Here is a 9,100-nt window from a genome sequence, read left to right on the forward strand (position 1 = left end):
TGGGGTGGTGGGTTACCCTGGGTGCCCTGTAGTGGTGGGCACACTGCTGATTGACCTGTCCTGGGTAGGGAGGTTTGGGCCCGCTGGGTGGGTGCTGTGCTGGTGTTACCAGAGGGTGGCAGCTCAGTGTTGGGCTGTGGCTGGGCAAGGGGAACCGACTGTCCTGAGGCCCACGCTGGTCCGGGCTGGTCATCAAGATCCAGTAGGACAGAGCTGCTGTCGTCACTGTGGGCCTCTTCTGGGGGTGGAGTGGTGTTGTCTGGACCCTCTGGTGTGGTGACGTTCCTTCGGGTTCCTGCGGGGGTATAAGTACATGATTATTGCATGTGTTTGTTTCATGGTGTGCAATGAGTGGGTGTGCGTGAACCCCAGTGCAGGCATTCCTGTGTGGGGGCTTGTGTGCTGATGGTTGGGGGGTGTTCTGGGTCTGTGCAGTGGGCATGCTTTAGTGATGGGTGTCCATGCTTAGTTGTGTCATGCAGGTCTTGGGGTTGGGATGGGTGGTTGGTGTCATGGGTAGATTGGTGAGGATTTGGGGTGATAGGGGAGGGTGTGAGGGTGGGGTTGTGTGATTGCATGCAGGTAGGGTGGGGGATATGATAGTTAAGATTTGACTTACCAGTGTCCATTCCTCCAATGACTCCTGCAAGGCCCTCAGGATGCAAGATGGTCAAGACTTGCTCCTCCCATGTTGTTAGTTGAGGGGGAGGAGGTGGGGGTCCGCCGCCAGTCCGCTGTACCGTGATGTGGTGCCTGGATACCGTTGAACGGACCTTCCCCAGTAGGTTGTTCCACCTCTTCCTGATGTCCTCCCTATTTCTTGGGTGCTGTCCCACTGCGTTGACCCTGTCCACTATTCTTTGCCATAGCTCCATCTTCCTGGCTATGGAGGTGTGCTGCACCTGTGAGCCAAATAGCTGTGGCTCTACCCGGATGATTTCATCCACCATGACCCTGAGATCCTCCTCGGAGAAGCGGGGGTGTCTTTGGCGTGCCATGGGGTGGTGTAGGTGATGTTTGGGGTGGTATATGTATTGATGAGTGTGGTGAGTGTAGTGGTATGTGGTGTTTTGTGCTTTGATGTTGTGTGGGTGATGGTGTTGTGTGCCTCTGTGTGATGGGGTTATCTATTCTGTGCTGTCTCTCTGGCCTTCTCTCAGAATTTGTGGTTGTAGGGGTGTGTGGGTGATGTGGGTGTGTGTTTTATATTGTATTGGGTATGTGGGAGTGGCGTGTGTATGTGTATCAGGTGTATGTATTTGGAATTGTCCAATGTGGCTGTGTTTTGTATATGTGTGTGTATTTTTAGCGCAGCGGTGTGTACCGCCAATGGTATACCGCGGTTGAAAGACCGCTGCGTGGATTCATGGGTCGTAATAGCATGGGCGTGTTTCTGTTGCCGTGGAGGTGGCGGATTTGTTTCCGCATGTTTATCGCTGACCTTTGGTGTGGCGGTATTGTGTGGGTGTCTGAATTTCGGCGGATTCCGTGATGTGTGTCATAATAGCTGTGGCGGTCTACCGCGGCCGCGGCGGTGTATTGGCAGTCTTCTGCACGGCGGTAAGTGCCTTATACCGCCAAAGTTGTAATGACCCCCTAAGTCTCACCTGTGAAGTTACAGTTTTGTCAGAAGTCAGTAAAATATCTGGGACATCAGATTGAGAAAGGGTTGAGAAGAATTTCCTGGGAAAGGATCACTATGATTCTGCAGAGAAGTCCTCCGACTTCTCAGAGAGATGTTAGAATGTTTCTGGGAATGGTAGGGTACTGTAGACAGTGGATTCCAAATTTTGCCGAAATAGCCAAACCCTTACAACAGTTGACACATAAGGGAGTTACAGACCCTATTATCCTAGATGAGGCATTTACCGAATTGAGAGAGAGTCTGTGCAGAGTTCCATCGTTGGGAATGCCTGATTACACAAAACCTGTCACATTGTTTTGTCATGAACGTGATGCTTGTTCTTTGTCTGTCTTGACACAGGTCCATGGAGGTGCTTATCACCCAGTAGCTTATTTTTCAGCTTCCTTGGACTCGATCACAGCAGCTTTACCAGGTTGCTGGTTGGTCAAAGTCTTTCCCAGTGTTAGGGGGTAGTCATGGGATACCCTTTAACGGTAATGGTACTACATTCTGTTGAGATTTTACTGACAAGGACAAAAAACACAATATTTGACGGAAGCAAGACTGACAAGGTATGAGACGAGCATATTGGGTGATCCAAATGTAACATTGAAAAGATGTACAGTGCTGAATCCAGCAACATTACTTCCAAGTGATACTGTTGAGATTGAAAAGGAAGAAGATATTGAACATGATTGTCTTGAAGTAGCTGAATTGTGCACAAAACCGAGGCCTGACATTAGAGACACTTGTTTAGAAGAAAATGATCAAAGTGTATTTGTTGATGGTTCGTGTCTCAGAGATAGAACCAGCACACTGAGAGCAGGATATGCAGTGTGCACAATTACAGGCACATTAGAAGCTTCATGGCTTCCAGGTGTGCATTCTGCACAAGTGGCAAAACTAGTAACTCTTAACAGGGCTTGCTATGTCTCTGTAAGGTTAAGAGTCACAATCTATACTGATAGTCAATATGGATTTGGAATTGTTAATGATTTTGGTCAATTGTGGTTTCAGCGAGGTTTTATGACCTCAACTGGAACACCAGTGAGAAATGGCGACCGGATAAAACAGTTGTTGTTCGCAATTCAGTTACCTGAAGAGATTGTGGTGGTGAAATGCAGCGCACACCAAAAGACACAGGATTATATTTCTTTGGGAAATGGATGTGCAGATCAAGTCGCAAGGTTTTGCGCATTGAACTGTATATTATTCAAGGATAAGTGGTAACTAATGCCAGAGGAAGAAACGAATTGCGCAAATGTTGCTTTAAAAATAATTGACACTTTAGAAGAGATAAAAACATTGCAAGAAAATGCGGACAAGGAAGAGAAAAAGCTTTGGTTGTAGTTAAAATGTGTCCAAAGACCAGATGAAATGTGGGTTTCTGAGGCGGGCCAGATGGTACTGCCAAATACTTTATTAACTCAGATGGCCCGGTACTACCATGGGCAGACACACATTGGAAGAGATGCCATGGTTAGGCTGTTCAAAGTTGACTGGTTTAATCCAAAATTCAGACGAGCAGCAGAAGCAGTATTTCACAGATGTGTGATCTGTCAACAACTAAGGGGCTCATTCTGAGCCCGGCAGAGCAGACACTGAAATACAAAGTGGGGCCCTCTTACGGGGGCCCCTGCAGTGCCCATGCCATTGGCATGGGCACTGCAGGGGCCCCCAGGGGCCCCACGACACCCCTCACTGCCATCCTGTTCCTGGCGGTCGGAGCCACCAGGAACAGGATGGCGGTGAGGGGGTCGGAATCCCCCATGGCGGCGCAGCAAGCTGTGCCGCCATGGGGGATTCCCAGGGCAGCGGAAAACCGGCGGGAGACCGCCGGTTTTCCTTGTCTGACCGCGGCCAAACCGCCGCGGTCAGAATGCCCTGCGGGGCACCGCCAGCCTGTTGGCGGTGCTCCCGCATCCCCGGCCCCGGCGGTCCTTGACCGCCGGGGTCGGAATGACCTCCTAAATGTGGGAAAAGGGACAGTGGTGAATTTGAGCCACATTGTAAGAGCAGGAGGACCATTCAGCAGAATGCAGTTGGATTTCATTAAAATGCCTGCATGTGGTGGACGGAAGTATGTATTGGTGATTGTGTGTGTGTTTAGCCATTGGATTGAAGCTTACCCCACACGAAGAAATGATAGTCTCACAGTTGCAAAGCTATTGCTTAGAGAATTAATACCACGGTTCGGATTTCCGATCTCTTTAGAATCAGATGGGGGAACACACTTCAATAACGAAGTGATCAAACCCTTATGTACAGCATTAAACATTGAGCAGAAACTCCATTGCAGTTACTGCCCAGGAGCATCAGGACTTGTAGAACAAATGAATGGTACACTGAAATCAAGAATTGCCAAAATGTGTGCTGCAACAAACCTGAAATGGCCAGATGCATTACCTTTGGTGTTGATGTCAAAGCGAAATATACCTGACAGTAAGACAGGACTGTCACCACATGAGATTATCATGGGCAGAGCTATGAGATTACCAGCAATACCAGTAAATGCTCTTGTCAATATTACAGATGATATGGTGTTGGACTACTGCAAAGGTCTGGCTGATGTAGTTCGATCTTTCTCTCAGCAGGTACAGGCTGTTACCCTGCCACCCATCCATGACCCAGGTCACAACTTAAGAGTTGGAGATTGGGTCTTGATCAAAAAGCACGTCCAAAAAACTTGCCTAGAGCCGCATTGGAAGGGCCCATACCAGGTGGTGCTGACAACTAAGAGAGCTGTGAAGTGTGCTGGACTACCTAACTGGATACATGCAAGTCATACCAAGAGAGTGGTGAGTCCACAAGATCATGAAGAAGTGTTGTTGAAAGCAACAATAGCAGCAAAACAAGTGGCACTTCCTGAACCAGAACCAGAGCAAGTTGAGCCTGAAGTTGACCCAGAGCTGGTGTAAGATGGGTCAATCACACCAGTGAGAGACGAAGGTGCAGTAGTACAAGAGGGGGAGCAAGAGTTGAACCCGATGGAAGCGACTGGAGAACCAAGCAAAGGAGGAGTTCTCCCAGAAGTAGATGGTGCAAAAGCACAAGCAGACCAAGTGCCAGACCAAGAGGGGGAAAGAGTTGAGGCAAATAAAAGCCAAAGTGATCCGACTCCTCTTGAACCTGTTGAAGGAGAATTAGCAGGAGAACAAAGGTTGAAAAGAAAGAGAGAAGGAAGTCGAAGATACGTAGGTCCTGAGTGGGCATATGCAGCAACAAGTGAATGGTAAAACGAGTTCATGTCTTTTTGCTTTGACAAAGAAGTTCCAAATTAGTATTTTGATGCAACATGAAGGGAAAGAATAGACTGAGTTGTTGAGCTAATCTGAAAGAAATCTGAAAGGACATTGTTGAATTAAAACTGGAGAAAGACATTAACAACCTGATGACATTTGAAAACTTGATTATGACAAGCTACTAACCGATTTTGACAAAGGAAGAAAACTGTATGAAACTGAATTGTGAGAAAGAAACATATTTTTATTTTTCCAAATTTTGATTTTTTGTTGCACCATATCTAAGAGTTATTTCTGTTTTCTGATTCTTTATAGATCATGGCTGAATTAAATAATGGCATTAGAAATATTAGGTATTGTAAATATTTGAGTGTTGGAGTGGCAGTTATGTGTGGAATAATGTTTATAAAATGATTGTGGGAATGTCTATTCATGAGATGAAAGAAGCTGTTATTACTCCTGTTCATGAAACTACTATACTAACAGCTTTAGAGAAATTCAAACTAGATGAAAAATGTTTGCATGATTATACTAATGCACGAGGAGAGCATTCTTTTAATGTTTTCTATCGGTTGTGGAATGAGTATGTGGACACAATGGATGCAAAGAATTGTCTTGTGTGTATGCAAATTCCTTCCTCGGTGGAAGAAGGGGTTACGTACCATAGTCTGCCCTTAAAGTATGGCATAACTTGTAGTTTGCTACTAACCAGATTCTATAACCAAGAATATATTCAGTATTTCTATTCAAATCATGACCTGGTATTTTCCTTTGTTCCTATTATTAGATACTTGAGTAAAATAGATAAGGAGCATGATATTGGCCCTCATTACAACCCTTGCGGTCGGAGTTAAAGCAGCGGTAATACAGCCAACAGGCTGGCGGAAAAAAAAATGGAATCACGACCATGGCGGAAACTGCCAAGATAGACAGCCACTTTAACACTCTGACTGTCACGGGGGTAGAAACAAACACCGTGGTGGTAACCGCCAACAGACAGGTGGAGGACAAGGTTCCGCCCACTGTATTACAACACCCCTATCCGCCACCTTTTCTGGGGTGGAACCAACGCTATCAAAAGCACGGCAGAAACAGTACACAGAAAGGAAACCACTCATCTCTTGACACCCAACGAGGAACCAGGACGCCATGGAGCCTAAACTATACGTCCTGCCCATGCTGGTCTTCCTCCTTCTGTATCAGGAGCAGGACAGACGCCGTTGATGACCATGGTGAGTACTGCACTTACAACACAGGGTAGGGTGGAAGGGAAAAGAGAGTGACACACACACGCAACACTCAATACCCCCACCTCCACCCTCACCCACAACACCATACACACAAATACATGCAGCAACATTACATATACACCCTCTCACCCCCTGGAAGAACGCAAGAACAAAAGGAAATGATTGTAATGAGTGTAATCAATAAAAATCAGAATTTCAAAAAAACAGTATATACAAATATGTACACCAACTACACAAGACCGGATAGTGTTCCAATCATTGTCCGTGGACCAGTGGTCCCAAAATATATGGACGAAGCCCACACAAGATACCTGACTCGAAACGGAGAGAACACTGCAGGGGCATCAGATCGAAATGAAACAGGCACCTCAGGGGGAGGGGGAGGGATGGCACCTCAGCCAGATGAACGCACAATGCTACTGCTTCACGAAGGGGCTCCATGCCCACTGCTCTATCCTGGGAAGTACAAAGCCACAGTCTCTCAAGTCTTTCCAGTGGGTGGTGTGCCCACTGTTCTATCCTGGGGAGTGCAAAGCCACAGTCTCTCAAGTCTTTCCAGTGGGTGGTTTGCCCACTGCTCGATCCTGGGTAGTGCAAAGCCACAGTCTCTCAAGTGGATGCTTTTATCCACTGGTTCTGGAGGGGGCTTGGTGCCCAGAGTGCTTCATCCTGTCAAGGACTGAGGCAGTGGATGTGAATCTCCACTGGTTTTGGAGGGGGCTTGGTGCCCAGAGTGCTTCATCCTGCCAAGGACTGGGTAGTGGGTGTGAATCTCCACTGGTTCTGGTGGGGTCTTGGTGCCCAGAGTGCTTCATCCTGCCAAGGACTTAGGTAGTGGATGTGAATCCCCACTGGTTCTGGAGGGGGCTTGGTGCCAGAGTGCTTCACATGCAGTGTGGCTGGTCCCATTCCTTCACAAGGGTGTGTGTGCCATGAGATTGCCTGGGAACAGGTAGCATGATACGCCATTGAGGCATAGACATACCCCACCCTGCTGCGGCTTCGTCTGCCACCTGCAGGTGCAAACAGTGATGAGAGTCATGCCTCATGGAAGCTGGGCAGGGTCCAGGATGTCTCCTCCAGCCTCGGACAGCTGCCCACTGGGGATGATAGCCATGTCAGCTGTGGTGGCACTGTCTGAGCACGTCGCGGGGCTGGTGGTGGTGCTTGTGGCAGTGTCTGTGGCGGAGGTGCTGGCAGTGGTGCATGTGTCAGCACCTGTTGAGGGACACAGCAGGACGTCTCCTGCAGCCTCGGACGGCTGCCACTGGGGATGATGCTGGGGACTGTTGCTGAGGCAGCAGACTTCCAGGTGGCGGTGCTGGTGGCGGTGCTGGTGGAGGTGCAGGTGGCGGTGCATGTGGCAGTGTCCACTGCCGTACAGGTTGGTGTAGTGGTTGACAGAAGGGGTGACTCTAGTCCCTCAGTCGGAGCCACCGTGTCCTGTCCTGACCTGCTCTTAGGCTTGTGTCCCTTTCCCACCTTTGATGTTGCCGCTGGTGTCTTGCTACTGCCCCCTTTTGGAGGAGCCCTTGGTTGGTGGTAGGTGCGGCTTCTCACTCCAGGATGTGGGCACCTTCTTCACCTTGGCAGGTGGCGGAATGGCCTGCTCCTTGGCCTCACTAGGTGGCACACTGGCAGCCCTGATGGGTGGCGCACTCGATGATGACCGCAGTTGCTGGCACAACTGTGCCTGGGGATTTGGTGGCTGAGGTGCTGGGCTGAGACCTGGAAAGCCTGGCCCTCTGGGAAGGACGGGGGGAGGTGTAGGGAAGAGGTCAAAGTTAGCGAGGAAAAGTTTTTTAGACACACTGGGACGGTAAGATGGAGGGGGTTTGGGAGTGGAGGAAGAGGTAGTGGTTGTAGGAGGATTACGTTTGCTGAATTTGGGTGAAGGTGCATGGGCCGGAGGCTGTTGTGAGGTGGATGGCTGTTGGGTGAGTGTGTGCCTGCATTTGTGTACTTTGGGAGGAGGGCTCACAGACAAACTGGGAGAGGACACTGGGGATGTGTGAATGGTAGTGGGGGTGGTGATTGCACGTGAGCGGTGTGTGGTGATGGGGGTGCTGGTGATGGAGGTAGTGGCTGAGGATGTAGTGCATGCAGGTGTGATTGGAGACAAGACAGGGAAGGAGGAGGAGGACGTGGAGGAGGGGGACACAGTGGAGGCAGTGGATGTTGCTGTGTCTGCATGGGGATGGTTCTTGTGTGAGTGCCTGTGGGATGTGTGGTGCTTATGTTTGCCATGTCCACTCTTGTCTGTTGATTAGTGTGCATGCTGGACTGATGGTGTGCATGGGATATGCTGAGGTACAGGGCATTGGGTCTGGGTAGAGGAAGTTGGATGGGGGGGCTGGACACAGGGACAATGCCTGCCATCAGTGCTGAGGCCTGAGCCTGAAATGCTCTCTGTTGGGCCGCCTGCCCAGAATGAATGCCCTCCAGGTATGCATTTGTTTGTTACAAATGCCTCTCAACACCCTGGATGGCATTCAAAATGGTAGATTGCCCAACAGTGAGGGATCTTAGGAGGTCAATAGCCTCCTCACTGAGGGCAGCAGGGCTGACTGGGGCAGGGCCTGAGGTGCCTGGGGCGAAGGAGATGCCAACCATCCTGGGTGAGTGGGCACGGGACACACGCTGAGGGGCTGCTGGGAGGGCAGTGCTGGTAGGGGGGGTGGCGGATGTACCTGTTGATGCGGTGGGAACAGAGGTGCCCGCCACTGCAAGGGATCTCCCATCAGAGGAGGAATCGCTGTCGCTGGTGTATGCTCCTGTCCCCGTCGTGGAGCTCCCCTCGCCCTCCGTCCCACTGGTGCATTCTTCAGACTCCGTTACTTCACCCTCCACGGCCATGTGGGATGCAGCTCCCTCCTGCTCCGTTGCCACTGCTCCTCTGCCAGATGATGCTGATGCACGCAAGAGCAGGGTGACAAAACAAAAAAGGGGGGGAAAGACAGAAGAAACACATGTTCAGTGCATGC

This window comes from Pleurodeles waltl, chromosome 3_1, assembly GCF_031143425.1.
Source record: "Pleurodeles waltl isolate 20211129_DDA chromosome 3_1, aPleWal1.hap1.20221129, whole genome shotgun sequence".
NCBI lineage: Eukaryota > Metazoa > Chordata > Amphibia > Caudata > Salamandridae > Pleurodeles > Pleurodeles waltl.